Genomic DNA, 16579 nt, shown 5'->3' on the forward strand with positions numbered 1-16579 from the left:
TTACAGCATAGTCAGTGGCCAGTTGGTCCATCATATCCATGCCAGCTCTAAGAACTCAAGACAATCCCACTCCATTGCTCCACTTAGCCCTGCATTTACTCCTCCTAGTTTACACCATAAACAGATATAATGGAACGTTCTATAAGTAAACATTGTGAAATTGTCACAATTAATACATAAAGGAGAGCATAAAAATAATGTTGAGTGCTCAGGAAAAAATTGCAAAGTTCAACGAATGCCTGCACCATCACAGTTTCATTTACTTCATTTGTTGAGTGCGCAATACCACATTGCCAGTTCATATCTGCCAGCATCCACACTTCCCTGATTCACACCAAACCAGCATTTGGAGTACAGTACCAGAGAATGTGGTGGAGACAAGATCAATTCAAAAAGGAATTGGATCATTATCTGAAGATGCAAAACATGTAGGGCTACAGGAGGGAAAAAAAGGACAGGAGTGGCACGAGGTAAATTGCTCCTTGCAGGACAGCACAGATATGATGGATTAAATGGCCTCGTGCTTGTAACCATTCTATAATCCTACAACAGCAAAGTGTCACAGCACAAGGACAGTCACTGCTGTAAGCTAAGGGACAATGTTCAGCAATAAAACTTATCCAGTCAATTCCACAGAGAACAGTCAGTACTTTATTTCACCATTTGGACATTGTCATGAGCACAGCGGATGTTAATTGTTGAGCATATCAAATCCCAGAGGGGAAACCTTTCTTACAGGCCATACCCTTTTTGTCTTCTGAAAAGGGGGAGGAAACATACTGATCTCAGCAGCAAGTCATCCAATAACACTTCTGAGATGCAAGTAAAAGGTTTTATGAAGAAAACAAGCTTACAATATTACAGTTACATAGTTAAAATTAGTCTTACAAAACATTACATAAAAGACTCCCTACTTGGGTCAGCTCCACAAGTTAAAACACTGCTCAGACAATACTCCCTCAACGATAAAAATCCAGCATCAAAGGCAAAGTTGCTCTTGCTTTAAAGGCATTGCACACAACCTCTAACATCTTCCACTCACTATGGAAATCCAAGGATCCTTCATTTTTTTCAGATGAAATCTTTTCTAGCTCGATTGGACAGCTGATTCAAACTGCACCTTCTCCGAACCAGAATCGCTTTTCATCAGGTCTTCCTCACAGGAACAAATCCTCTCAACATCTCATCTTAAATATCTCTTTTCCTCTTCATATAGAACTCCATAATCCTTAGCATTTCTTTGAACTCAGATTTTTATATTTTGGAAATTTTTTCCTATGGTCCACCCCTTTTACGTCAAATAAAATGTAATAACATTCCCTTGTTTACTTATGAAACCATTAACCTATAATCACTTACTTCAGAAGACAGCAGTATCCCTTAATGCAAATTTCTATATCTAGCCTATTTACTAGTAAAACCACTTGGCCATAGTTTTGTTACAAATGCATGCATCCAGCAATTCTTCCAGACAAATAGTCTTCATTACCCTTTCCGAGCTTAATGCATACTCACGGATACACCAAATATAGAGCAGCACGATATTCTTTCCTAGGCAGCACCGAAAATGACAAAGGCAAACTGAACGCTATCAATCTTGCAAAGTCCTCCTTAACACCTGGAGGCTTATACCAAAATTGGGAGAGTTGTCTCAGAGTATAAAAACATAGCCTGATATAGTCATACTCACAGAATCATATCTTTACAGAGACCACCATTGTCATCGCTGGGTATATCCCATCCTGCTGACAGGTAGGACCCAGAATTGGCAGCATAGTCAGGAGAGTGATGCCCTGGAGTCCTCAATGTTGATGGCAGGCCCATGAAGCCTCATGGCTTCAGATCAAAACAGAAAAGGAAACATCCTTCTGATTACAACATTTTCCCTCTCACACTCAGCTGACAACTCCATACTCCTTGTTCAAGGAGCACCAAGGGTGGCAAGGGTATGGAATGTACTCTGGGTGGGGGAATTTAATGTCCATCACCAAGAGTGGCTTGGAAACACCACTGCAGATCGCATCCTTAAGGAAACAACTGATAGGCTGGTCTGCAGGCAGTGAGAGGAACAAACAAAAAAGGCAAAATATATGGAATTCACCCTCACCAACCTGCTTGCTGCAGATGCAATCATGACAGCATCAGTTGGAGTGACCACACAATCCTTTTGGAAGCAAAGTCTCATCTTGACAAGGATATCCTCTATTATGTTATATGGTACCCCCAGAGTGCTAAATGGAATAGACTTCAAACAGATCCAGCAACTCAAGACTGGGCATCCGTGAGGTGCTGTGGGCCATTAGTCACGGCAAAATTGTACTCCACCACAATCTGTAATCTCATGTACATCTCCCACTCTGCCATTAACACCAAACCAGGGGATCAACCCTGTGTGTGTGCAGGGGCACATGCCAGCAGTTCCAAGCATTAGTAAAAAAGTGGTGTCAATCTGGTGGTGTCAACCTACAACACAAAACTATTTGCTGCTTAAGCTGTTTAGCATGCAAGTGATAGATAGTGAGTGATAGAGCTGTGATATTCCACAGCCAATGAATCAGATACAACTCTGTAGTTCTGCCACATCCAGCTGTGAACAGTGGACAATTAAAGAACTCATTGGAGGAAGAAGCTCCACAAATATTCCCATCCTCAATGAGAGGAGCCCAGCATATCAGCGCGAAAGATAATGCTTCAGCATTTGCAAATATAAGAACATAAGAAATAGGAGCAGGAGTAGGCCATCTAGCCCTTCGAGCCTGCCCCGCCATTCAATAAGATCATGGTTGATCTGTCATGGCTCAGTTCCACATTCCCGCCCTCTCCCCATAACCCTTAATCCCCTCTCTTATCAAAAACCCATCAACCCGCTTCTTAAAAATATTTAGCGAGGTAGCCTCCACCACTTCAATGGGCAGAGAATTCCAGAGATTCACCACCCTTTGAGTGAAGAAATTCTTCCTCAAGTCCGTTCTAAACCGCCTCCCCTTTATCTTGAGGCTGTGCCCCCTAGTCCTACTGTCCTTTCTGAGCGGGAAGAGTCTCTCCACCTCTATCCTATCCATCATCTTATATGTCTCAATGAGATCTCCCCTCATTCTTCTAAACTCTAACGAGTACAAGCCTAGTTTATTCAGCCTCTCCTCATAGCTCAACCCCCTCAACTCCGGCATCAGCCTAGTAAACCTCCTCTGCACTCCCTCCAAGGCCAAAATATCCTTGCGTAAGTACGGCGCCCAAAACTGCACACAGTACTCCAGCTGCGGCCTCACCAATGCCCTATACAGCCGCAGCAAGACCTCCCTACTTTTATATTCAATCCCCCTCTCTATGAAGGCCAGCATCCCATTCGCCTTCCTGACCACCAGCAAGCTGGGTTTTTGTGACTCATGCACATGGACCCCGAGGTCCCTCTGCACCGTCGCCTGCTGCAGTTTTTCGCCACGTAAGTAATAATCCTTCCTACCATTATTCCTACCAAAGTGGACCACCTCGCACTTGCCAACATTAAATTCCATTTGCCAGTTCCTGGCCCATTTACCCAGCCTATCTAGATCCTTCTGCAGACTCTCCACACCCTCCGCGCAATTTGCCGTTCCACCAATCTTGGTGTCATCAGCAAATTTCGACACCGTACACTCGGTTCCCTCCTCCAGATCATCTATATAAATGGTAAATAGCTGAGGCCCCAGCACCGACCCCTGGGGCACTCCACTAGTCACCAACTGCCAATCCGAATACCACCCATTGACCCCCACTCTCTGCCTCCTATTTGACAACCAATCCTCTATCCACGCTAACACCCTACCCCCAACTCCATGTCCCCTGACCTTCTGCAATAACCTCTTGTGAGGTACCTTGTCAAATGCCTTCTGAAAATCAAGACAGACCACATCCACCGGCTCTCCTCTATCCACCGCCCTAGACACATCCTCATAGAGCTCCAGTAAATTTGTCAGACACGATTCCCTTTAACGAAACTGTGAAATATCTCCAGCCAGAACTGCCAAGTGGATGATCCATCTCTGACTCTCAAGTCCCCAGCATCACAAATACCAGTCTTCAATCACTTTAATTCATTCCATGTTATATCAAGAAATGGCTGAAGTTCCTGGATACTGTCCGGGGCGATGAGCTGAAGCCTTGTATTCCAACTTGCTGCACCCCTTGCCAAGCTAGTTCAGTACAGCTAGAACACTGGCATCTACCCAGTGATGTGAAAAATTGCCCTGGTGTGTCCTGTACACAAACAGCAGGACAAATTCAACCAACCCAATGAGTATTTTCAAACATCAGTAAAACGACAAAATGGAAAATGTCAGGTGTTACCAAGTGGCATTTGCTCAGCCATAAGCCACTCACTGCTGCTAATTTTAGGTTCCACCAGGGCACCTTCATTCAAACATGGACAAATAAAAATGGTGAAGAGGGAGAGTAACTATCAGAATCAGACGTTTACAGCAGGAAACAGGCTCTTCAGCCCAACTTGTCCATGTTGCCCTTTTTTTGGAAAACTCCTAAGCTAATCCCAATTGCCTGCATTTGGCCCATATTCCTCCATACCCGTCGTACCCACGTAACTATCTAAATGCTTTTTAAGAGATAAAATTGTACCCACCTCTAGCAGCTTATTCCAGACACACACCATCCTCTGAAAAAATTGCCTCTCTGGACATTTTTGTGTCTCTCCCCTCTCATCTTAAACCTATGCCCTCTAGTTTTAGACTCCCTTATCTTTGGGAAAAGATATTGACTTATCTACCTTGTCTATGCCCCTCATTATTTTATAGACCTCTATAAGGTCACCCCTCAGCCTCCTACGCTCCAGAGGAAAAAAGTCCCAGTCTATTTAGCCTCTCTTTATAACTCAATCCATCAAGTCCTGGTAGCATCCTAATAAATCCTTTCTAGTTCAATAATATCCTTTCTATAATAGGGTGACCAGAATTGCACACAGTATTCCAAGTGTGGCCTTATCAATGTCTTGTACAATTTTACAAAGATGTCCCAACTCCTGTATTCAACGTTCTGACCAATGAAACCAAGCGTGCCGAATGCCTTCTTCACCACTCTGTTCACCTGTGACTCCACTTTCAAGGAGCTATGAACATGTACCCCTACATCTTTGCTCTGTAACTCCCCAACGCTCTACCATTAACTGCGCAAGTTCTGCCCTGGTTCAATCTACCAAAATGCATCACCTTGCATTTGTCAGTCCACTGGCCCAACTGATCAAGATTCCATTGCAATTGGAAATAACTTTCTTCACTAACCACTACGCCACCAATACTGGTGTCATTTGCAAACTTACGAACCATGCCTCTTATATTCTCATCCAAATCATTTATATTAATGACAAAGTGGGCCCAGCACAGATGCCTGAGGCATATCACTCGTCACAGGCCTCCAGTTTGAAAAATAACTCTCTACAACCATCCTCTCTGGCTTGCGTCAAGTAGCCAATTTTGTATCCATTTAGATACCTCACCCTGGATCCCGAGAGATTTAACTTTATCCAACAATCTATCATGCCTTCTCAAAGGCCTTGCTAAAGTCCATGTAGACAACATCAACAGCACTACTCATCTACCTTCTCAGTTGCCTCTTCAAAAAGCTCAAATTTGAGAGACATGATTTTACACTCAAAGCCATGCTGACTGTCCCCAATCAGTCCTTGCATCTCTAAATGCCTGTAGATCCTGTCTCTCAAGATACCTTCCAACAATTTACCCACCGCAGATGAGAGGCTTACTGGTGTGTGGTTCCCAGGCTTTTCCCTGCAGCCCTTTTCAAATAAAGGCACATTTGCCACTCTCCAATCTTCAGGCAGCTCACCCGTGACTGTCAATAATTCAAATATCTCAGCTAGGGGACCCACAATTTCCTCCCCAGCCTCCCACAACGTCCTGGGTACCTCATCAGGTCCTGCAGATTTATCTATCTTGATGAACTTTAAGACTTCAGCACCTCCTTCTCTGTAAGATGTACACTCCTCAAGACACCACTATTTATTTCTCCAAGTTCCCTAACATTCATGCTTTTCTCAACAGTAAATGCTGATGAGAAGTATTCATTTAGGATCTCACCCATGAGCTACTATCCTTGACATCAACACCACCTTTGACAGAGTGTGACATCAAGGAGTCCCGAGAGAATGGGAATCACAGGGAAAATACTCTGCTGGTTGGAATCATGCCCAGCACAAAAGAAGATGGTTGTAGTGGTTGAAGGGCAATCATTTTGATCCCTGGGCATCACCATAGGAGTTCCTCAGGGTAGTTTCTTAGACCAAAACATCTTCAGCTGCTTCAATAACCCTCCATCCATCACAAGATCATAAGTGGGGATGTTTGCAGATAATTGCATAACGTTCAGTACCATTCACGACTCTTCAGAAAGTGACACAGATTATGTCCAACACAGCAAGATCTGATCAGAGAAGTGGCAAACATTCATGCCACACAAGTGCCAGGCAATAATCATCTCAGACCAGAGAACCAAACTCAGATTACCACCCCATGGCATTTAGTAGTATTATCATGGTTTTGAAGCCAACATCCTGAGCTTACCATTCACCGGAAACTGAACTATAAATGTTGTGGCTACAAGAGCACGTAAACAGCTAGGAATACTGAGGCATACAATTCACCTGACTCTCCAAAGCTTATCTACTATCTAAAAGACAAGTCAAGAAAATAGAATACTCTCCACTTTCCTGATGGAGGGCAACACAGTGGCATAGTGGTCAGCACTGCTGCCTCAGTGCCAGGGATCCAGGTTCAATTCCAACCTCAGGAATTTGCACACTCTCCCCATGTCTATGGGCTTCCTATGGGTGTTTGTCTCTTCTCACAGTCTGAAGATTGGGGGTTTAGGTAGATTGGCTATGCTAAATTGACCCGTGTCAGGGGGATGAGCGGGATAAACGTGGGGTTATGGGAATAGGGGCTGGGTGGGATTGTGCTCAGTGCAGACTCGATGGGCCATATGGCCTCCTTCTGCACTACAGGGATTCTATGATTCTATGACTGCAGCTCCAAGATGACTCCAGAAGCTTGACATTATCCAGGAGAAGGCAGCACACTTGATTGTTTGCCATTCAATGACAGCAGTATGCCTTCTACAAGATGTACTACAGGGATTCACCAAGGCAGCTCAGGTAGCACCTTTCAAAAACATTTTGCTGGGTTAAAATCCTGGAACACTCTTACTAACAGCCGAGGATGTATCTACACCTCGGACTGTTGTGATTCAAGGTGGCAGCTCACCACCACCTTCTCAAGGGCAATTAGGGATGGACAAACACACATGCATTCATGAATTAAAAAACAGTTGGGATGCAGCAAGCACAGGTACTTGATTAGAAGCCAGGCTTGGCTCAGCAATGAAAGTACTTCTTCCAGTGGCAGAAGGGTTAGGTTCTCCAATGTCCAATTCCATACTTTGATTCACCTGCATGTTGTGTGAAAAGTATCGCAACACCCAGCTGTTCAAAGTCAAACAATAAATTGTCAAGGGCAGTCACTCACCTGTAAACAGTGGTCCCGGGGAAGTTGCATGTACATTTTGCAATTTCACCAGGTTAGCAAATCAGGAAAGAATCAAGGCATATCTGATACTAACAATACACACAGTAACAAACCAACAATGCAAAAGACGAACCCCTGCTCCCTAGACAAGCAAGGATCAATAACTGCCAGATTGGTCATTGGATAAATCAAGAGCTATCATCCACAGAAGAAATCTCTACACAAGGCCTTCATGTCCCAAGGGTGAGAATGGCTTTTTGAACCACCTGAACTCTAATTACAACAAGTGAGCTAAAAATACCTGCTAACCAGAAAACACAAATCTTTACTCTCATTGAGGTAGTTGAAGATAGCATTTCTGCAGTCAGACTGGATAAAACCTGACGCAGAAACATTAAAACGAAAACAAGATCACAGGCCATTGGTATTGCTGGGTCCTATGGTTACCTTCCCCTGGTGTCCTGAATACAAACACGCAGTTACTGTAATTTAACCTCAGCTTTCCTGTGTTTATTCCACCTTTGAAAGTCAAGTCCAAAGTTCAAGCGGAATGCTGAGACTTATAATTCCTCTGCACACAGCCACCAATCAGCACTGTGTTTATAGATGACCTCATTAGAATCGAGGGAGGATCCAACCAGATGCTTGCATCTCACTGGCCTGTGCCAAGACCAATTGCCTCCACTCACAGGCAGCTTTGTTCATAGGCAGCAACAAGGTGCAGGCATCCACGTCACAGCCCAGCCCATTTCACACACAAAACTGCCTCTATCAGGCCAGTACTAGGTACTTCAGGTGGACAAATGTACAGGTGAACAGAAACATTTATATGACAACACTGCCAACTACAAGGATGCTACAGTGCATCTGTAGATAATGCTGAACATAGTGAGGATATTGCTCGATTCCAAAAAAATTTTTGGGATACAATTAGTTTGAACAGAAATGTCAAGCTTCCAATTTCAGCTCCTTCCCTAGCCTGCACATTACAAGTCTAGGAAAATAATTGCACAGATTAAAAAGTGACTCACCTGATGAAGGAGCAGCACTCCAAAAGCTTGTGCTACCAGTTAAAAGTGGCAGAGAATGCAAAAAGTGCAGTCAAAGCACAAATTCTGCCACACACTTTTACAAAAGTTTCATGTAGCATTCGCTAGAGGTTATATATAGTAGAATTTATGATAGAATCCCTACAAGGCGTAATTCAGTATAATCCAAGTACATAACATATGCAGAGAAGACAGTATCTAGTGGTTCACAACAGGAAGACACTGTCTGCTACAGCAGAGGGCATGCAACCTAGACACCATGTACTATAATTACTTCAAATAGTAATTGGGTCACTGGTTTGTCATAACCATAACAGTAACATTGGGGAAGATATCAAGTAAAATAAAACAAAAAACCCAGAACTTTATAATAATGGGATTAGATTTATTCTATTGCTGTACATTCGGACTCTGATCATTCACTAATCTTGCAGCAGTTGAACTAGTTTTCCTTCACACACAATTGTGAAGAACTTCCCCCAGACTTCAATGCATTGTTGTAACAGTATTGTATACAATACTCAGACAAGAAATATTTTTGCCCATGTTTAGTGTAAGTAAAACCCAGTTAATGTCTCAGATCAGCTGCCAGTAAAGTCACCACAGCCCCAGTTGACCATAGGCTGCTCTCCCCTTGAGCATGGGAGAGGACTGGTGGTGAGTTAACCCGAGGGTCACCACACTTCCTGCAAGGGACAAGGTTGAAAAGGTAGGGCCTGCATGAACAACATGGAAATAATAGTATGGGAATTGAACCCATGCTGTTGGTGTCGCTTCGCATCATTAACCAACTGATCAGCTAGAGCTAGCTGCCAGTATGCAGCAAATCAAGAACTGTTGGTAGGCTAGTAGATGACACTATTGTACAATGCAGTCATATCTTCCTCTAGCATTGTTTCTGAAAGTATGCTGAGCTACCGTGGAGGGGAAGTTTTCAATACTTCAAGATCAAGGAAACCCCCTTGATATTTCTGGAACAATTGGTATAAAACAAAGGACAGGAAGAAAACAGGAGCTTCTTTCAAATAGATACATGGATAAATGTGTTTATTCACGAAATGCGGGTTTTGCTGGCAAGACCTGCATTTTTTGGCCTCTCCTATAATCATCCTCAGGAAAGGTGGTGGTGAGCTGCCATTAGGCACTGCTGCAGTCCATGTGGTGCAAGTACACACACGGTGCTGTTAGGAAGAAAGTTCCAGAATTTTTATCCAGTGACAGCGAAGGAACAATTGATATATTTCTAAGTCTGTATACCCTGCTTGATTGGCACCCATTCCACAAACATTCACTCCATCTACCACCACTGCACCATGGCAATAAGATACAGTTGATAGTGGAGCACAAGTCTGCAATACTGTTGCTAGCATGTTGCCAGGACCCATAGCCTTAGCTGTATCCGATGCCTTCATCTTCCCCTTGACATTGTGTGGTGTGAATCAAAGTGGCTGAAGGTTAGCACCTGTGAAAGGAACATAAGAACAAAAAGCAGTACATCATAGGAATAGGCTCTTCACCCCTCCAAAACTATGCTGATCATGATGCTAAAAAACTTCTGTCCTTAGTCGACCCATACCCCTCCATTTCCTCCCTATTCATGTACCCATCCAGATGCCTCAATGTTGCTAATGTGCCTACTTCCACCACATTCTCTGGCAGCACATTCCAGGCACCCACAACGCTGCGTGAAAAATTTCTCCGCACATCTCAAAGTAGAAAAAGGTGGTGACTATTTTTCCTTGTGCCTTCTCCACCATTCAACTAGATCAAGGCTGATCTTCAACCACAATGCAGTTTTCCTGCACTATCGCCATAATCCCAATTACCTTTAATGTTTCGAAATCGACCAATCTCTTTTCATGGGATGTGGGCCAACACTTATTGTCCATCCCTAACAGCCCTCAAGAACGTAGTAGCAAACAGCCTTCTTGAACTGCTGCAGTTCTAATAATGTAGGTACACCCACAAAGCTGTTTGGGAGTGTTCCAGGATTTAAGGAAAGCAACAATATATTTCAAAGTCAGAATGGTATGCAGCTTGGAGGGGAATGTACAGGTGCTGTTCTTGTCCATCTAGTTGGTGGCAGTCATGGGTTTGGCAGGTACAGTTTGAGGAATCTCGGTGAGTTCCTGCACTGCATTGCTGCTGCCACAGTGCATTAGTGGTGGGAGGCAGCCAATGTTTATGGATTGGGTGCCACTCGAGCAGGGTATATTGAACGATACAGCCACCACAGTCCAAGGTAGGGAAGCACAAAGGTTCACCACTTTCAATGAAGAAATCCTGATCCCCGTCCTACATGCAGGAAAACTGCATTGTGGTTGAAGATCAGCCTTGATCTAGTTGAATGGTGGAGAAGGCACAAAGAGAAAGAGTCACCACCTCTTTCTACTTTGAGATGTGCGGAGAAATTTTTCACGCAGAGTTGTGGGTGCCTGGAACGTGCTGGAAGCAGGCACATTAGCAACATTGAGGCATCTGAATAAGTACATGAAGAGAGAGGAAATGGAGGGGTATGGGTCGACTAAGGACAGAAGTTTTTCTTAGTTAGGGCATCATGATCAGCATAGGCTTGGAGGGGTGAAGAGCCTATTCCTGTGCTGTACTGCTTTTTGTTCTTATGTTCCTTTCACAGGTGCTAACCTTCAGTCAATTCGATTCACACCACAATGTCAAGGAGCAGATGAAGGCATTGGATACAGCTAAGGCTATGGGTCCTGGCAACATGCCAGCATGAGATAATGTTGCCCAATTTTAGGCACACAGCCAGGAATATCCTTTCTGCATCTACCCTGTCAAGCCCAGTAAGATGTTGTTGTTTCCATTATATCACCTTTTATTCAACTGAACTCTAGGGCATACAGGCCCAGAGATACCTGGCACACAGTAAGATGGTTGTGGTGGTTGGAGTTCAATCATCTCAGTTCCACGACATCACTGCAAGAGTTCCTTAGGATAGTGGCTTACACCCAACCATCTTCAATCGCTTCATCAATGACCTTCTTTCCATCAAAGTTCAGAAGTGTGGATGTTTGCTGATGACTGCACAATGTCCAGCACCATTCACAACTCCTCAGACACTGAAGCAGTCTATGTCTAAATGCAACAAGACCTAGACAATATCCAGGTTGGGTCTGACAAGCGACAGATAACAATTGCACCACATGATAATGTGTAGTGTAAAAGACCTAACACTATTAAACTGCAGCAGTTCAAGGAGGCTGCTTGCCACTACGTTCTCAAGGGTTGTTAGGGATCTCCAACAAGGGGATCTAACCATTGCTCTGACATTTAATGGCATGTCCATCACGGAATCCCCTATCAAAAACCTGGGGGTTACCCCGACCAGAAACTGAACTGGACTAGCCACATAAATACTGCGGCTACAAGAGCAGTAAGTCGTCTCACAACATCAGGTTAAAGTCCAACAAGTTTATTTGTAGTAAACACCACTAGGTTTTGGATCTGGCTGTTCCTTCGTCAGGTGGGTGGAAGTTCTGATCACAAACAGGGCATATAAAGACAAACTCAATTTACATGAATAATGATTAGAATGAGTCTTGAGGCCGCAGCTGGAGTACTGTGTACAGTTTTGGTCGCCGTACTTATGCAAGGATATTTTGGCCTTGGAGGGAGTGCAGAGGAGGTTTACTAGGCTGATACCAGAGTTGAGGGGGTTGAGCTATGAGGAGAGGCTGAATAAACTAGGCTTGTACTCGTTAGAGTTTAGAAGAATGAGGGGAGATCTCATTGAGATGTATAAGATGATGAATGGGATGAATAGGATAGAGGTGGAGAGGCTCTTCCCACTCAAAGGACAGTAGGACTAGGGGGCACAGCCTCAAGATAAAGGGGGGGCGGTTTAGAACAGAGTTGAGGAGGAACTTCTTCACACAAAGGGTGGTGAATCTCTGGAATTCTCTGCCCGTTGAGGTGGTGGAGGCTGCCTTGCTAAATATTTTTAAGACGCGGGTTGATGGGTTTTTGATAAGAGAGGGGATTAAGGGTTATGGGGAGAGGGCGGGAATGTGGAACTGAGACACGACAGATCAGCCATGATCTTATTGAATGGCGGGTCAGGCTTGAAGGGCTGGATGGCCTACTCCTGCTCCTATTTCTTATGTTCTTATGTTATCAAGTCTTAAAAGGTACAGACACAATGTGAGAGGAGAGAGCATTAAGCACAGGTTAAAAAGATATGTATTGTTTCCAGACAGGAAAGTTAGTGAGATTTTGCACATCCAGGCAAGTTGTGGGGGTTACAGATAGTGTGACATGAACCCAAGATCCCAGTTGAGGCCATCCTCATGTGTGGAACTTGGCTATCAGTCTCTGCTCAGAGACTCTGCGCTGTCATGTGTCATGAAGGCTGCCTTGGAGAATACTTATCCAAAGATCAGATGCCGAATGACTCTGACTGCGACCGCTGAAGTGTTCGCCAATAGCAGGGGAACAGTCTTGCCTGGTGATTGTCGAGTGGTATTCATTCATCGTTGTCATAGCATCTTCATGGTCTCCCCAATGTACCATGCCTCAGCACATCTGGTAGACAATGTTACCAAGTTGCAAGATTATGTACCGTGTACCTGGTGGATGATGTTCTCACGAGATGATGGCATTCATGTTGATGATCCGGCACATCTTGCAGAGGTTGCTGTGGCAGGGTTGTGTGGTGTCGTGGTCACTGTTCTCCTGAAGGCTGGGTAGTTTGCTGCAGAAAATAGTCTGTTTGAGGTTGTGCAGTTTTTTGAAGGCAAGTGGAGGTGTGGGGATGGCCTTGGGAAGATCTCCATCTTCATCAATGACACATTGAAGGCTTCAGAGAAGATGTCATAGCCTCTCTGGTCCGGGGAAGTACTGGACGACGAAGAGTACTCTGTCCACCGTGTCCCATGTTTGTCTTCTGAGGAGGCCAGTGCGATTTTTGGCTGTGTCACGTTGGAGCTGTCAACTGATGAGTCGGGCGCCATATTCTGTTCTTACGAGGGCATCTTTCAGCGTCTGGAGGTGTCTGTTGCGATCCTCCTCATCTAAGCAGATCCTGTGTATACGGAAAGCTTGTCTGTAGGGGATGACTTCTTTAACGTGTTTAGGGTGGAAGCTGGAGTTTGTGTCTTTATATGCCCTGTTTGTGATCAGAACTCCCACCCACCCAGCGGTAGACAGAGAGGAACTGGTGGATGTGGTGTTTCTCGATTTTGAAAAGGCATTTGATAAGGTGCCACACAAAAGGTTGCTTCAGAAGGTTAGGGGGCAAGGAGTTGGGGGTAAGGTGTTAGCATGGATAGATTGGTTGTCTAATAGGAGGCAGAGAGTTGGTATCAATGGGTGCTATTCTGATTGGCGGTTGGTAACTAGTGGAGTGCCACAGGGATCAGTGCTGGGGCCTTAGCTATTTACCATTTATATAGATGATCTGGAGGAGGGGGCTGAGTGTAGGGTAACGAAATTTGCTAATGACACAAAGATGAGTGGAAAAGCAAATTGTGCAGAGGGTGTGGAAAGTCTGCAGAGGGTTCTGGATAGGTTAAGCGAGTGGGTGAGGACCTGGCAGATGGAGTATAATGTTAGCAAGTGTGAGGTTATCCACTTTGGCAGAAATAATAGTTGGAGGGATTACTATTTAAAGGGCAAAAAGCTGCAGCATGCTACGGTGAAGAGGGACCTGGGGGTCCTTGTGCGTGAGTCACAAAAACCCAGTCTGCAGGTGATCAAGGCGGCGAATGGGATGCTGGCCTTTATAGCGAGGGGGTTAGAATATAAAAGCAGGGAGGTCTTGCTGCAACTGTACAGGGCACTGGTGAGGCCACTGCTGGAGTACTGTGTGCAGTTTTGGTCGCTGCACTTACGCAAGGATATTTTGGCCTTGGAGGGAGTGCAGAGGAGGTTCACTAGGCTGATACCAGAGATGAGGGGGTTGGACCATGAAGAGAGACTAAATAGACTGGATCTGTACTCGTTGGAGTTTAGAAGGATGAGGGGGGATCTTATAGAGACGTATAAGATAATGAAGGGGATGGATAGGGTAGAGGTAGAGAGATTCTTCCCGCTCAAAGGACAATAGGATTAGAGGGCACAGCCTCAAGATAAGGAGGGGGCAGTTTAGATCGGAGTTGAGGAGGAACTTCTTCACTCAAAGGGTGGTGAATCTCTAGAATTCTCTACCCGTTGAAGTGGTGGAAGCTACCTCGCTAAATATATTTAAGACACTGGTAGATAGGTTTTTGGTAGGTAAGGGAATGAAGGGTTATGGGGAGAAAGCGGGAAAGTGGAACTGAGCCACTTCAGATCAGCCATGATCTTAATTGAATGGCGGGGCAGGCTCGAAGGGCTAGATGGCCTACTCTTGCACCTACTTCTTGTGTTCTTATGTACCCACCTGACGAAGGAACAGCCAGTTCTGAAAGCTAGTGGCATTTGCTGCAAATAAACCTGCTGGACTTTAACCTGGTGTTGTGAGACTGCTCAGTGTTTACCCAGTCCAAAGCTGGCATCTCCACATCATGGCTACAAGAGCAGGTCAGAGGCTAGAAATCCTGAGTAATTCGCCTTCTGAATTCCCAAAGCTTGTCCAACATCTACAAGCACAAGTCAGTAGCGCAATGGAATACTCTCCACTTGCTTGGATGAGTGCAGCTCCAATGACACTCGAAGCTTGACAGCATCCAGGATAAAAACAGCCCACCCGATTGTTTGTGGAAGGAGTACCATTCACACGCTCCGTATGCATGGTAGCAGCAGTGTATACCATCTACAAAGATGCTCAGCAACAATTCACGTCTTCTTGAGCAGCAGTTTCCAAACCCACAACCACTACCATCTAAAAAAGGACAAGGGCAACAGATATCTGGGAACACCACCACCTGGCAGTTCCCCCCAAACCATTCACCACCCCGAGTTGTAAATATATCACCGTTCCTTCTGTCACTGGGTCAAAATCTTGGAACTTCCTTGTTAGCAGCACTCTGGGTGTATCTACGCCTTGGGACTGCAGTGATTTAAGAAAACAGCTCACTACCACCTTTGAGAGCAACTAGGTGTGGGCAATGAATGCTGACCTGGCCACACTTTCACACTACACAATACTGGGTCTAAAATAGTCCATTCTCCAGTTGGTTTGTCAACAGTGTTCTAGAAACTATATCACGATGCTGGGAATTTCAGGAGACAGAAGAATCTTTCGTTTGGCATTTCTGGATGAATGCTTCAGCCTCAGCTTGAGGGCAGGAATATTTGGGGAGCCTCTTCCTCCTTTGCCTGCCACCATTCATGACTAAGAATGCATTCAATTAAGCCAATATTTGAAAGCAAATAAAGGATTGCAAACAGAAACTATTTGTTATGGACAATTTTCAGAAATTGGCTAACTGGTCTCCTAGTATTCCATGGGTCCTAGAAAGCCTGACATTCACGTGAACTTTTCAACGTACTCACTAATAAGCAGCTAATAAAGTCATCAGATCACACAATGGGCATGTAAATACAAGTTGCACAAGTGTAAATAATATTCCCAGATCTGGATTCACTCTGCCTGAACATGTCCCTATATGCTTGCAAATGTTAATCCCATAGAACATTTTTATTAGGATAAAACCAACCAGAATCTCCCTATTGAAGTCATCTTCATATGGTAATACAATTTTCCACGAACTACAGAATGTTGATTAGAATGAAACTGAACTGATAGAGGGCGGCACAGTAGTTAACACTGCTGCCTCATGGCACCGGCGACCTGGGTTCGATTCCCAGCTTAGGTCACTGTCCGTGTGGAGTTTGCACATTCCCCTTGTGCCTGCGTGGGTTTCCTTTGGGTGCTCCGGTTTTCTCCCACAGTCCAAACGTGAGGGGCTTAGGTTGATTAGCCATGCTAAATTACCCGCTGTTGGGGGGACAAGCAGGAAAAATAGGCAGGGCTACGTGGATAGGGGCTGGTGGGAGTGCAGTCGGTGCAGACATGGGCCAAATGGCCTCCTTCTGCACCACAGGATTTCTAGGTTTTAACCA

The 16579-nt window shown here is 44.7% G+C and overlaps 1 protein-coding gene across 4 annotated transcripts in view; it reads right to left on the reverse strand.

Moving 5' to 3' along the window:
* Positions 1-16579, reverse strand: part of rab11fip3 (RAB11 family interacting protein 3 (class II)) — a 104693-nt gene that overhangs the window by 28930 nt on the left and 59184 nt on the right. The window contains exon 1 of one of the 4 annotated variants that reach the window (XM_080206695.1): positions 7527-7547. The exons of the other annotated variants lie outside the window; for them this stretch is intronic. The gene's annotated coding sequence lies outside the window, so the exon portion shown is untranslated. Of the gene's footprint in view, positions 1-7526; positions 7548-16579 lie in introns of those variants that run through there. 4 annotated transcript variants of the gene reach the window in all.

This window comes from Carcharhinus amblyrhynchos, chromosome 18 (genome assembly GCF_965287045.1).
Source record: "Carcharhinus amblyrhynchos chromosome 18, sCarAmb.v2.hapA, whole genome shotgun sequence".
In the NCBI taxonomy this organism is placed as follows: Eukaryota; Metazoa; Chordata; class Chondrichthyes; order Carcharhiniformes; family Carcharhinidae; genus Carcharhinus; species Carcharhinus amblyrhynchos.